Source organism: Sapajus apella, unplaced genomic scaffold (assembly GCF_009761245.1).
Source record: "Sapajus apella isolate SASKATOON/1434 unplaced genomic scaffold, GSC_monkey_1.0 scaffold18, whole genome shotgun sequence".
Taxonomy (NCBI): Eukaryota; Metazoa; Chordata; class Mammalia; order Primates; family Cebidae; genus Sapajus; species Sapajus apella.
Window position 1 is genome coordinate 5704673 of NW_022436958.1, and position 15752 is coordinate 5720424.

General features: G+C 35.4%; 1 protein-coding gene and 1 long non-coding RNA gene across 3 annotated transcripts in view; one reads left to right on the top strand and one right to left on the bottom strand.

Annotated features, from left to right (window-relative positions):
- The window catches only part of LRP1B (LDL receptor related protein 1B), a 1894725-nt gene that overhangs the window by 1333782 nt on the left and 545191 nt on the right, over positions 1-15752 (bottom strand). The window lies entirely within an intron of this gene.
- LOC116556871 lies at positions 612-12437 on the top strand. The gene is made up of 2 exons (XR_004271206.1): positions 612-8479; positions 12224-12437. It is a non-coding gene; the product is annotated as an uncharacterized LOC116556871 (long non-coding RNA).

Consider the following 15752-nt stretch of genomic DNA (forward strand, 5'->3'; position numbering starts at 1 on the left):
TTAATAGACAACATACAGCAAAGAAGAGCCTGTGTGTGTGTGTGTGTGTGTGTGTGTGTGTGTGTGTGAGAGAGAGAGAGAGAGAGAGAGAGAGAGAGGGAGAAGGAGAGAGAGAGAGATGGTGGGGTTGAGGAAGAATGGCCACTTTATTTGGAGAATAGGTTTAAGTTAGCCTATTTCTGAAAGGATTAGGAGTTGAAGGTGTGCTTGCCATATATGAGTTTACTTTCTAAATGTGCCTGTGTGTGCCTGTGTCATGTCCCTGGTTGGCAACAGAGAAGCTACATTGTTAATAATTTGAAGTTAAGATAAAATAATTTAACTGGAATGTCAGAACGTCATTCAAATCAAGGAGATAATTATCAAGACATTTTAAGAGAAACATTGTCCATTATAATATTTAGAACAAATAACTTAAAAAAAATTTTTTTTTTGAGATACAGGCGCCTCACTCTGTCATAGCTCACTGCAGCCTAGAACTCCTGGGCCGGGAATCCTCCCAACTCAGTAGCTGGGACTACAGGTGCACTTTTTTTTTTTTTTTTTTTAGAGATCAGAGTCTCACTCTTTTGCTCAGACTGGTCTCGAACTCCTGGTATCAAGGCATACTCCTGCTTCAGTCTCCCAAGTAGCTAGGATTACAGATGTTAACCACATGCCTGGCTAGAAGAAATAACTTTAAAATGGGCTTTGATGCAACATAAACTGCATCTTAGGAAATAATCAGATCCTAAAAGTAGAATAGTCTGGTTAAATCTGTAAACCTTTTCAATCCACTTCTTTTTTCTTTTCTTTTAAATGAAATGTTGGACATGAATAGAAATGCTTGACAGATATTTTTAATTTTCCAAGATCCCTTGTTTTCATAGTGCAAAGATATATAAATTATGCAGGATAAAATATAAAAAGCCTTTAAAACCAATACTTGTTAACCACTTTGGATAGATTCTTAACATCAACTCTAGTCTTACTGAGATATTCATTTTTTTTCCTTTCAGTACTACTTAGCTTTTTTTTTATTTTATAGAAATATGGAGGGATTATGAAAATAAAATGAAAGGCTGGACTCTATTAGATTAGAGATAGCTTTGGTCCAGCCCAAGCTGTGCCTTGAAATAAATCTAAGGTATTTTACGGTTAAAACAGCAAGAAAGCAGTTTAATTTCCCATTAAATCACAGTTTAATGCACCCTAGAACAAATGAAATGATTGAACATTTTGGATACATGATGATGTTTATATTCATAGTCCACAAATACCATGCGCAGATGCCACTGACAAATTCCAAATATGCATTAAGGAGAGAAAGCGAGAGGAAATGCTCATGTATGACACCTGCAGGTAAAACTTACTCATTTGCAAAGACGGAATGTAAACACACTTATTCTGCAACATACACCTACAAAATGTTTGCATATTGGAACAAAGTAAGGAGAAAGGTATAACTAGCAACAAATATGCAAAGAACTAGGACTGTAAAGCAAAGAAAATACTTGATTATTTTTTGTCTTATCATCAAATGTATATATGTGTCATCTCTCCCCTTTCCCTATATCTACCAGATGTATAAAGAGTGAATAACTTAAATTATTCATATCAACAGTCAACCATGTAGGACAATTAACAATAAATACCAAGGTACAGCATCATAGAGTTGAAAACTCAGTTGCTTTGGGAACGGACATGGCATTATGTTGTAGATGTGCTACTTTCTATTAATAGAACTCCTATTTCTTTTTTTAAAGAGGAATAATGCTTAAAGAATTGTTATGATGAAAACATTAAATAGCAACTAGAACCAACTATATATCAACTAGAGACTGACTGGTGTACATTATTTTCTCAATAAATATCAATATCCTTTTCTTCAATTAGATTATTCTATGAATAATATGCAAAATTCCTCCCCTTTTGAGACAATACACACTAAAATGCTGACACATTTTTCTCCTCTCAGGGTAATTTATTTCTGAAAACCTATGAGAAATTACTGGAATTTAAAAACATAATTACCTTTGAGATTAATGGTACGTAATTACTTCAATAGTTAACAAAACACGTGTGAAATACTTAATGCTCATGTTATTAAAATGTATTAACAAAACAAGAAAAAACAGTGAAGAAGAAATAAAATACAATGCAAGTAATGCACTTACATTGCTATTATAAACTAGCCAATAAATAGTATTTGGTAAGAAAATTTAAATCACAATATACATGTATACACCAAGTTTACTTTTCTTTCTCTATACTTGGTTGTTTACAAGATGTATAAAACCCAGATTGGTCTTCTAAATGCTAATGCCCTGTTAAATCAAAATAGGTATATGAAATTAAACTCTTTTTTCAAGTTGGACTTATCTTGGAGCTTTACCACATAAGTATTTGCTAACTCTTTTTCTTAATATATTTTTCTTTGTTTATGGAGAACCAAAAATATAAGTTATCTTGAGATGTACATTCTTGTCCAAGCACTGCAAGATGTCCACAATATCCCAAGGAACACAGTTGTCACAATTTGCCTTCATTAACCCTTGACTTAGGACTGGCAAGTTTTTATTATCCCCCCAAGGAAGAGTGGAAAGTGACACGGAAGGCAATTATAATAATGAGTATCATACATAAGAGAAAGTTACTTACTTAACTGTATTCAGTGTTTCTTTGGCTCTTGAAACAATCTGATAATTATTGATGGTAATAAGCAACTTGTTAACTGTATAACTATGCTCACTATTTATAATAAGGTAAGAGTATGTTGGCTTCTAGGCAGAGGTTCTTGAAGGCTCTTCTTCATATTTTTTTTTTAATGAGCATACCACAGCCTAGAAAACATAATAGTGGCCTAAAATCACAGAAGCTACTTAGAGATGGGACTGAAACTATGACTTTGTTCTTTTGCCCTGTTTACTGCAATGACTAAGTCACTAAATTAATTGAATGAGGAACAGAGTACCATATGAAAGTCGCTCAAGCTAATGTGTACCATAATGTTAACAACTAGCAAACATTTACAGGGATTGTTTTACCCTCTCTCCAGCAGCAAGCTAACTAAATAAGAATATTACACATTTGATACAAGCTCCCTCCACGGGTTTCAGTTTCTTTATCTAAAAATTGGCTCTCCAGATTTGTTTCAAGATAATGTGACACTAGCACTGTGCCTGCCAGTGCTTGTGTAGTTGTGTATTCTGAGCTGTGTATTATGCCACAGTAGTTGTGTATTTTGAGCTAGCTCTTCTCATTCCCCGTCTACATTATAGGTATGAAATCAGAACCCAGTAAATGAATGGATTTTTATTATTTAAGATGCTGTTGTAAAATATGTAGATAATCAGATGTTACTCCAATAATTATGTGGTTACTTTTCTGGAAGTAGAAATAAATTTTATCTGTTATATGCCATTTAGGAGGATAAATGGGGGCCAAGAAAAACAATAAGATAACAGGTCCATATGGAGAATTTAATCTGCAACCTTGATCATACCAGAAAAATGTTGTAATATATTTAGCCATGGGACACAAGAAGACATGTTAAAAACATTCCCTGACTTTATTTTAAAGGATGATTTTGAAGCTGGGTATATATTAAATGAACTTGGACATCTTCATTACCCAATAACTGTATTTTTATTCTAGTTGTTTAATTTTGTAAGTGAAACTCTCTTGCAATATTGAATGATGAGTTAGGATGAACAAAAACAACATGACAGCTAAAGTGCAACCTTTTAAACCTCCTTTGGGAAAAAAAAGATGACTTGTGGATGAAAATCTTTCTAAGTCAGTTATTTACTCTGCTTGTTTTCTTAAAACTGATCAAACTATGGAACTTAAAATAACACTTCCGTGATGACCTACGACCATCATCAGGAGTACTAATTGTAGTACCATAGCAACTTCAGTGATTACAGAAGTTTGTAGATCTGTTTACCTTTATTAAATAGCTTAGTTCCTGTGATTTTTGAGTTTCTTTGTACGCTTTTTACAGATTTTCTTCCATTTTCTTGCTGACACATTTAACTGCTATCATTGTGCAAGTCTTCGCAGCTGCTTCCCCTTCTTAATTTGCTGCTTCCTTACAGGCAGTGGGTTTGGTAACCAAATAACAAACTTGTTAAAATTGTCAGTAAAATAAGATTTTGTCAGGTCTAAGAGAACACTCATAAGAGAAAAATGCATTTGCTTAGTTGCATGGGCTCTGTGGTTGCAACTTTGATTCTGCCTCGAGTTTTGTTGTTTAAATCCTGCTTCTCAGCTCTGTCAAGAGTGATGAGGTTGTCATAGGGCTAAATCCTGGGAGGTAGGATATTGCCGTTTATTGAGTAGACAAACTACCATATCTACTTTGGGTATGTTATGGAAACAAATTAGGTCATGTCTGCAAGAGTTAGGGTGCACATCTGGAGAAACGCAATAAGGTTATTCAAAGTTAAACAATATTATTCAAATAAATAATATTCTTTGAAATTTAAGAAGTCACTAAATTGCACAAGTTCTTGGACTTGAAAGGTATTGCCGTTTTTCATGTTATCCTGACCTCATCAAAATGTCTGTTTTGAAATGTAATAGCTTATTCATCACGACCTATCCTGTTTGGAAACGCAGAAAAAACATGGTTATTTTTACTTGATTCCATCCAGGCAGGAAAGTACCCTACCACTTCACAGCCTAAAACAAACAATTATTGGTGATGGTCTCATTATAAATTGCTTTTCACTGGCATAATGAGTCCTTTTTTCTTTTTTAAAAAGAGACTTAGATAACATGAAACATATGAACCAAATTGTGTTTGCCTGACATAAGCTGAATTTAAAACTCTTGCTGAGATTACCACACTTTTAATACTTTCACCTATTCCTTTGTGACACAAAGGCTGAATTTTAAAAACTTTTGTACAGCAAAAGCAATTTATACATATAAAAATACTTGGAGTGCCCTAGGGGTTGTCATTGTAGCAGAGAGACGGAAGAGAGTTTGATTTTAAGTTTAGGCTTCAAACATTTATGGCCTAAATGGGGATGTCATTCTGAATTAAGCCTCGAACAGTTTTTTTTTATAGGCAAGCAAGGGTATCATTTCTAAGATGAGCTATAAAAGAGTGAAACAAGGCCCCAGTTCCTTGCACTCATCAGAAAGCTTTTTCTCCCCAAAAGTGCAGGGATTAAACTGACAATCTCTGTCTCCTCCCAATTTGGGCACTTGTCTTCCTCTTCCACGAATCCCCTAACAGTTTCAATCAGAGGAGATATTTCATATTTCCCTCCTGCTGCTACCAGATATGCCGGGCTGCTGATGTAAAATCATTGCCACATGACAGTGACTGCTCGTGTCCCAACTCATCAGTCAAGGACACCAACCCAGCCTTACAGAAGGCCTTTCCTTTGCTCATGTGTCTCTTGTCTCTCCCTTCACAGCCTGTCCTGACACAAACATATCTTTTTAAAAGGTCTTTGACAGTTTTTTCTCTTTCCTTACCTCCTTGGTTGTGTTTGAAGCCCGAGCCATGGTAAATAGCCTATGGCTTGACTCATCTCTTTCTACCTCTGCCCTCCTAACTGTAATTACGAGATAATTTAGCGGTGATGCTCTGAAGCCAAGGCGATTGGTGAATTAACCTGAGGCAGCTCTAAGAAGTACTCTGTAGTATCTGCTGATGCACTTTGTCCATTTTTGCTTCCCTCTCTCATACTTCCTAATTACTTCAAAGCTTCATATAGCTTCCTGCATTCCCCATGTCTCTAAAAACAGCGTTCTACCCAGGCTTCTCTCATTAGGAAAGATCCAAACGCCTTAAAATATCTCCATCTATCAAAGACTTGGTTTTAGTTCCGGGTTGTTTTTTGTTTTTTCAGGCCTCTGATCTGGACCAAGTGCTGACCAGGCCACAAGAAAAAACAAATCAGTTAAAATGTTAAAAGAGCAAATATGTGTTTGTGTCCCCTCTCCCAGGTGATACAGTTGTGCTTATAGCAGAGGCCAACGAGAAACATATTTTAATGGAAGCTTTGCTCAGGGAGAAAACTGTAAGGTCACTGAAGACAATTGCAGATGGAGGTGTGTTTGTATGTGTTCATACGTGCTTATGAACGGGGTAGTTGATATGAAACAATTTGGGGAGACAGACCTAAATTTAGCTCTCAATTTATACCACACAAATGTCTATAGGCTTTAATTGTAAATGTGGACCATGATTTTATATGAATGATTAAGCCCATAAAAATGACTATATAGTTTATATTTTCCTTCTGGGAATTTTTCTATAGGAACATTTGGGACACAGTCACCAGCTGTTATTTAGCCAGCTCTACACCAGTCCCAGTGTTGACAGGGAAAAAAGGTGTTTGAATTTAAATACATGGTCCAAAATCTTCTAGTGACCCAATTGTTTAGAACCTACGTAGGCTTATGAAAATTCTGACTGGTAAATCACATGACCTGGAATTCCATCCCTCAGTAATAATTCAGTCACAACTTTCTCAACTTTCTCCGGAAAGACTTCTTTGATGCCCCACTACTCCCCTCAACCCCACACCCTGATCCTCTGCAACAACATTGAATGTGTTGCTTTCTCTTTCTCCCAACCACTCATTCACTCACCTGTTCCATCCTTATTGTTTATGTGGCTTTCTGCATTTCACCTGCAAATTTCCCAAGGGCAGGGACTTGTCTTAGCATGTTCAGGCTGCTATAACAAAGTACTATCAACTGGAGAGCTTATAAACAACAGAAATTTATTTTTCACAGATCTGAAGACTGGGAAGTCCAAGATCAAGGTGCCAACAGATTTGATGCCTGGTAAGGACCTGCATTTTGGTTTCGTAGATGGCACTGTCTTGCTGTGTCTTCACTTGGTATAAGGGGTTAGCTCTGGGTTCTTTTATGAGGGCACTAATTCCATTCATGAAGGCTCCACCCTTATGACTTTATTATCTCCCAATGGCCCCATATTATAACGGTATCATCTTGGTGATTAGGTTTCAGTAATTGAAGTTGTGGGACATAAACATTCCGAAAATAGCCAGACTCTAATTTATCTTAAAGGATCGTCAGATACAGAATATATGAAAGCATATGTCTACATATCTTGTGATTTAGGACTTTCCTGGTGTGAATTGTGGAGAGAAGACTCATTACAAATCAGGTAAGAGATACCACACTTTTCATGGCATCTTGTGAAATTCCTTTACTCTCCCCATGGAGGCCCATTTTTGAGAATCTATTCTAGGTTTCACTCACATAATTAGCAACTGTTGTTATAAACAGAAAGAATGTTTGGTACTCTGTAGCACATTCAAACATTGAAGGAAATACTTTTTAATTAAAACAACTTGTCTGGTGGGCAAGGTCATTTTATTTTCAAAATGTATAGGAAAACCCTTTAACTCCTAGTAATACAGTCTCCCTTATTCCTATAAATGGAAAGTTAGTAGTATGTAGAAATGTTACAACATCAATTCAGGGCAAGTTTTCTGAAGTTAACTTCTGCCAAAATTTGGGAAATAAGAAAATTTGGCTGTTGTACAAACAAATTTCTAGAGAAGAGACAACATAACAGGACTAGATAATGATGATTCTGTAAATGGATAATTAGGGATTACAGAGGATGAAGAATTTTTACATTCCAGCGAAGGCATGAACCTGTAACGGCTTTTACAAAAACAAACAAACAAAGCATAGAAGAAACCTGGCCCCATGGAAGATAAACAGCTTCAGTGTATTCCTACCAGGAAAACATTTTGTTTCATTGTTCGAAAGTACCCCCCTGACATATATATACGAATGAGTGACACTCTTTAGTTGTTGTTAGCAAGAAATGTGTTTATTCTTCTAGTTTTTATATGTGTCACAAGTGAGATATACTGAATACTTTTTCTTAAGAAATATTTTTGATTTTCTTAAATGTGGAAATTGAAGAAAACAGTCACTTGGTGAGAGCAGCAGGAGGTAGCCAAATGCCTAGGCAGACAACGATGTGTCCCCAGTGAAACCCCACCTCCAAGCTGATGACTTCAAAGCCTGTCATCAGCTGTTATTAGCCTAAAAGCCAAGCTACAAGTTAAATCCTTGACCCAAATTGACAACTCATCTTCCTGTTTAGCACACTTTCCACTGATTGATTCCTATCCTTCACCTATTTTATATTTATCTACCCTTTCCTAATTTCTACACGGTCGTCCCTACCTTTGAGTGATGTCTTCGATTTAACCCTTTTTGTATAAACCAATCAGCATGCACTCCCATTCTGAGTCCATAAGAGGATGCAGACTTAGCCAGATGGGGGACTTTCCAGCCATTGAGTAGGGGACCCTCTGCCCCATTTGCCTTCTTTGCTGAGAGCTTTCCTTTTGCTTAATAAATTCTACTCAACTCACTCTTTGGTGTGTATGCACCTAATTCATCCTGGTGTTAAGAAAAGAACACAGACCTAGCTGAGCTAAGGAGCAGAAAGACCACAACACTGGGAAAACAAAAGGTGAAAGCAGTAAGAATAGGCCCTAATAATTCCACAGAGACAGCAATCTGGTTGGTAAATCAAAAGAACTGAGCAAAATATTTAGAATACAAACGTTTTTGTAGATACAGAATTGAAGTGTCCAGAGTGTTTCAAAGTGTTTAGCGCTGTAATCTAAAACTAAGAGTGCTGGAAAGAAGAGGAATTTCACTTTTCTCCTGTGTGACTAAGCAACACAGAGAAATCAGATGAATCTGAGTTAGAAACAGCCAATTTAAATAATGCAAATATAAAGTGATAATTGGGAGAGAGAGGTGGTTATTAATTTATCAAAATTGTTACTTGGTTGACCACATTGATCCGATAGCCAGTCAATTAAATTTCTTCCTTTAGATATTTAAATAAACTTTGGGAGGCCGAGACGGGTGGATCACAAGGTCAAGAGATCGAGACCATCCTGGTCAACATGGTGAAACCCCGTCTCTACTAAAACTACAAAAAATTAGCTGGGCATGGTGGCGCGTGCCTGTAATCCCAGCTACTCAGGAGGCTGAGACCGGAGAATTGCCTGAACCCAGGAGGCAGAGGTTGAGGTGAGCCGAGATCACGCCATTGCAGTCCAGCCTGGGTAACAAGAGCGAAACTCCGTCTGAAAAAAAAAAAAAAAAAAAAAAAAATCCTCATTTTAATTGGATATAAGCCAAAAAGAAAAAGAAGATAAATTTTTGAATATTTAGATTGTTTATGATGTTGATATATAGGCCACATACAATCTTAAGTATGAACAAAGATAAAAGTATGCCATCTTCTTGTCAAGATTATTTCAGGCTTTAAACATTCTGTAATTTCTAGGGTTTTCATAAATTATAGAAGTTTATGAGCTACAGGAGAACTTCTTTTTAACTTGTAACAATGCCCTATGCATTAAAAATTGTTAGATGCTTTGTGTCCCCTTTTTATATAAAGTATTTTAAAAATCTTGATTCATGAAAGATGGAATAGTACAAACAAAATATTTAAGCAAAATATGGAAAACTGAAAAAAAAAACATATTTACCTATTAATTTGATTACATTTTACATAGTGCAGGATTACAAATATTAATTTTTAAATTAGAAGATAAAATATAAGAGTGCATTCGTAAGGCTAAATGTTGCTTTGTGAAGCTTTTCTTTCAGGTAACCAGAGTCTAGGGAAAATATAGAAATGTATTTATTGGGTTATGATGTGAAATGTATTTCTTGCTGAGAGTCACAATCAAAGAGTCAATTTAATTGTGTTACAATGTAACATACTCTCAAGATACTGGTTTCTAGGCTTGTTGTACATAAAATTCTATAATGAGCTGGGAAAATAACCCAATCAGCCTCTTATATTGGACATTTGTAAACAATGAGACAACACCTTATCAGCTTTTTTATTGAAGTGTTAACAGCCTTTGGCAGAAAAAAGATACTATACTAAGCAGAAAAATGTGACAGAGCTTTGAAGTGTGGAATTTATTCCGTTACACATATACTACCATTCTTTTATGTAATGTTTTGACAAATTAAAAAAAAAATTAGAAAAATTCTGCAGATAATATGACTCACACCTATCATCATTTTCTCCAAGCATCTGCTACTTAAAAGCCATATAGGTAAACAGAAGTCACAAGTTCCCATTATTATAAGCATTGAAGGAGCTTCAAATCTATGAAAATATTGTTTAAATGCCCTACATACATTAGAAACTCATGTCAGAAGAATATCCAGTGTTGTATGATGTGCTCTACCATACTTGAAAATTTAGTCACTGAAAGTTAATTGAAATTTATCTGCATCCATTTCAAAGATGCATTATTTAGAGCAATGAATGATAAATTGTAATTCAGATGTTGAATCCAACTATGGAGGATCTATAGTTATTGAAATAGATCTAAAACACACACACAGACACACTGTATATAGCATTATAACATTTACAGGGCTATATTAATTATTTATATGTGAACATTGATATTTGGATACCAATGGATAGAGCGAACCATGGCAAACCTTTTGTTTATATTTTCTAAATTTAGATATCACCCTAGCTACTCCAATCCTTATCCTGGATATACATCTTTGACTCAATTTTATTATAACACAATGCAAAAGATATTACAAATTATTAATATAATTAAGAATGACAAAAGATGTTTGGAGCTGAATGACAGCATCCAAAATTGAGTTTTTGAAATAAATTACTTGATAAAAAAATCAGAACTTATGAATGATATGGGAAAATACTGCTTCTTCTAAGTTAGTGTGAAATAGCTTTTTGTTTTGAAAGCCCAAGAAAACTTATCTGTTCAAAAGTCAAATGATGAGAGAAATTTGGACAGATGAATAGATGTATGCAGGTATGCATTAATAGTAGCCTTCTTTTTTTATTAGGTAATACACATAATTAATAATAATAATGACAGAATACATTCCTAAAGCACATTGAAGATAAGCACAAATGCACTATTGATCTAAAGTAATTGTGATGAACTTAATCACATTCTGGATTTAAAAGGCTTGCTAACAAATTTCATCACTTGAAAAGGATTCTAAACCCTTTTGGAGAATTTCAACTTCGAGTCCAGTGCAAAGAACAGAAAATTAAATGGAATGTGTTAAACTAAGATACAGTATATAGGCATAAAAAAGGCAGGAGAAATACCAAATGTGATGCTCATAATAAGGCAACAGGAATGTGCTGTATGCCATTAAAAAATAAACATTTGAAACATTACTTAATCCATGTTTTAAATGAATCCTAGGTAAAGGAGAAAATTTTATGACGAATGATTATTTTATGAACATTACCAAGATATAGTAGTTACTATCCATGTATATATACAGACATATGATGTGTAAAAAATCTATAAATGTCTGTATATATATGCACACACATACATAAGTTCTGACACTATTTACACACAGACACATTCATACAATAATTGTCCAGCTGACTTAAAGTGATTCTGTCACAGATTTTTTTCCTACTGTCCATTTCAGCCATCAGTTTGAAGCAAAATTCACACACAATGATATTTCTTGGGTCCTCCCTCTACTTTCTTGTTTCCAATATCACTCTCCCAATTCCAGCTTTCTTTAGCTCCATCCTGATCTAGCTCAATCTACTTCTGTCTCAAGTTTTCCTCTTCCCTACTCCCTATGAGAACTTAGACAATTAGTACATAGATTTGAGCCGTAACTACTAAGGCATTCTCTTCACAAGACCCTTCAGTGGCCTTTCCAGTTAAGTACAACCCCTTCTCGCTAATAACATGTTCAACTTGCCCTTCACCTTCACCTCATAATGGTCAACTCGTATTCTAAACTTCCATCAGTATGGAATGTTTACAATTCATTTAAACATTCATTTTAAATTTATTGCAAGTTGTGCGCTTTTGCAAGTTTTGTGCTTTTGTCCAGAATGCATGTTTTTATATTGGAAGGTCCTCAGTTTGTCAAAATCAACTCTGTTTTTAAAATCTCAAATACAATTTGCTGTATGAAGTTCTTTCTGAGTCCTTTATTGAAAAATTAGCTTTTTTAAAATCTAAAACCCACAGCCTCTTATTTTTACTTCTCTTAAGGTACTGATATAATTTTTTAGTACAGAGGAGATTCAACATACAATATATTTAAATGATGAATGTTCACTTAAATATATCAGACATTAACAACAGGAATGAGGATTTTGTGGCTTTTTTCCATTCAATTTATATTTTGTGTGTCTTGTATTTTTGTTTCATTTCAGGGTTAAAAGACTCTGTAAACAAGCCAACAACCTCATCTGGGATTCAAGCAAAGGAACAGTATTATGCCCAAAAGAAAATGGACTGCACTGAACTTGCTAAGAGATAATCTAACACACACAAAGCCATGTATACAGAAACTTACAAGAAATTTACAAAATTTTAAAAGATACTTTTTATGATACATAGTTTTTACATTAATCACTAATTTTGGAAACTAACTCTGGGTAAGGGTTTCTTTTATACTTTAATGGGCAGTATAATCATAAAGGTAGACTATGAATATTTTTCATCCTGAATGCCACAGTGTCTTTAGTAGCACCTGTGGACATAGTTGGCACTTATCTAACTTTGTTACTTGAAATAACAAGCAGTCAGACTGTCTAAAAAGCTATAAAACCAAACAGCAAAGTGGAAAACAACCATAGAAATCAAATAACTTATTAATTTTTTAAAAAGTAAAAATGGCTTGATTATTTTAGGGCTTGATTACAAAAATTATAGGTCTTTGAAAAGCTCATGTAGTTTAAAGAGCTCTTCACCTCTTCTTTATCTTCTAAATGGAAAATTCCTTAAGGACAGAAATGATATTATATATTTTGGTATCCATTGAATACAATTCAGCATTTGGTACGTTTTCCATCTAATCTTTCAAAGAATAACTTAGCACTATGGTATGCTTTCAAAAAACAATCTCAACAGTTGAGATTTTAGTAGAAAATTGCAGAAATAATTGACTAATCAACTTTATTTCTTTAAACCTGAGCCTATTACCGAGGTTTGATATACATGCAAACAGTGAGTTCAATTTAAATATGGTTGATTGACAGAAATTAAGATGAAATGAGACTCTGTGTCACGTAGGAGTGTACAGAAGCCACAGAAAACTCCGTGGCACAATTCCTTCTAAGTAGCAGCCATACCACAAAGAAGGTGAAAAGCAGTGGCAAATTCAGAAGTAGAAACTCATCTAAAAACAGCTGATCAGACAACATTAAATACAATAGCCACACCAGAAATAGCCCTTCTGGCTGCAGCCTCTCAAATACAAAGGGAAGCCAAGCCTATAAAAAATGGACTTGCTTTTATTTTGCCCAATTCCCCCTCCCATTTACCTCTCCTGTCAAGTGCTCTAATTTTGGAAAGTCGCTATTTCAGATCAACTCCACGGAGGGCTGCATTTTGTCACTTTGCCATCAGCAACTCAAGCAGTCATGTCACTTTTGTTCCTAGCTACTGTGTTACTGCCAAATTGGTCTGGGAAATTGAAAAACAGCATTAGAGGTAGTGCTCGTGAAAAAAAAAATCCTATTTCTCCATTTGGCTTTTTTATTTCCCTCTTCAACTTTTTGATTATCTATTTCATTTCAGATCTATAGCTTGTTTTGCTTGAGAAAGGGATTTTCCTACTGGTTATCTTCATAAGGCAGATTTTAGGATGTCCAGATCCAAAGGCTCCTTCCTGTGTAATAAAATCTAACTCTTGGCCACTGCAGGAAGTGTAAAACTTGAACATTAAATTTTATTTAAATTGAATTATCATTTGAACCTTTAGTTTAGGGTAACCATGGTTAGAACTTACAACTATTACTATCAGAATGCTTGGATCAATTGACGTTTTTTATTACTTCATTTGAACCTCTTATTCTTCGATATGTACAATTTGATGCAGAGAAAAATGTTACACAGATATAAAGTACATAAAGGTGAACTGCATTATGTCTCCATGGCAGATCTGTGCCTCACTTAAAGAAACAACAGACTATCAAAAATACTCGAAGAGCAATTTAATTTTTTCTTGTTTTCTTAAAAACAATCAATTTATAAAATAGAGTTAACCCTCTTGAAATCTGACTTTCTGATCTCCTTTTAACACATATGCCTACACATGTCCCCACACTGTCTCTCTTCTCTCTAAGCTTTTCCTTTCCCGCCTGGGCCACTTGGATGATAATATTCTCTGCTTTGGCACACTCCCTGTTGCCTCCACACACACCCACATCTTTTACTCTATTATTGCTCCTTCATGGCAGTTTTCTCATTCAAGTGTAAATCAGTCTCCCCTTTCTGTCATCTCTAGTTTCCTACACCATTCAGTACTCTGATCAACATCACAAATAAGTGAAAGCACGTAGGTAGAAGATAGAGGTGGTGAAAAAGGTATAAATAGTGATCAGTTCCCTTTCCAACCACAATACTCCCCTCACCTCCGTTTACGTGCTTTGGTTAGAGCAGTCTTTCTTGTGCCTTCTCTATTACCTGGAGAGCTTTTTTTAAAAAATGCAATACTCAAGTCCTGCTCCAGACCAATCATGCCTGTCTCTGGAGTGGGAAACAGATGACATTTAAAAATCTTCCCAAGTGAATCCAATACACGATACACAAAGTTGAGAATCGCTGGTTGGGGACTTATTGTATCCTACAAAGCAGAGCATAATATGCTTTTTCTGAAGGATTGGGTCCTAGAGCAATGATAGAGTTAGTACTGGGAAGAGAAGGGGATGGTGAGTTGTGACTGATGATATAGGTGACTATCTGTTGGTATCAGGATTTAAAGTGAATGGGTGAACTAGAAGCTGAATTATGAATGTACTGCAAACTTAACCACCATTAGACACAGAGCTAACCCTCGTGTTTTTGACTTCCCTGAGCAGGAAAAGTCAACAGCACCTAATAGAAGAGTCTCTGCCCACAAAATAAGAAAAATTGCTTTAGTCCCTAGATTATTTTCCTCATGGATTCAGGGTGCAACTAGATGTCCCTTTACAAATGCAGAACTATCTCTGCCCGTTTTGTACCTATGCCTCCAAAATACTGAGACACAGAGGGCCAGGCAGTCACAGCAGTCCCTCTTGTATTCAGTGCTGTCACAAAGAAAGTAGTTTTCTTGGCATCTTGGTAATCCAAGATTAAGAGACAAACACACCTCTATCTATACAGGCACTTGGAGTCTATCTTCCTCCCTTAAATGAGTTCTGTAATTTAGTCTTAGTTTTATTTCCAAAGTACTGCAATATTTTCCCCATTTTCTGGCTCAACATTGATTAGATTAACAATGCTGCAAATTCAGGAAATCTTTAAGTTTAAAATAGGTCCTAAAGCTATTGTGTCTGTCTGTCAGTCTATCTATCTACCTTAATAACTGTGCATGAAATGCCTCTAGTCACATCAGATTTTTCTACAAACTGTGCTACTTCTTCTGGCAGATTGCCACTGTTGAAATCTCTCCATGCTGTACCTATAAGTACCGTATCTTGTTGATGTGCAATTATGGATTCAGCATATGAACACAGACAAATCACTTGCCACCTATAGTTCCTAGGTCAGTAAGGTATGTTGTAATACAAACAAAAATCAGGTGACTTTCAGACCACAAACAACGCTAACATTACTGCAGGCCTTCACCTTGATGTATTTTTTTACCTTTTAATACTACTTCTAGGCCATATTAATAGCTCAATCTAACCTGTATTTTAGCACTATTTCCTTCCTTCCTTCCTTCCTTCCTTCCTTCCTTCCTTCCTTCCTTCC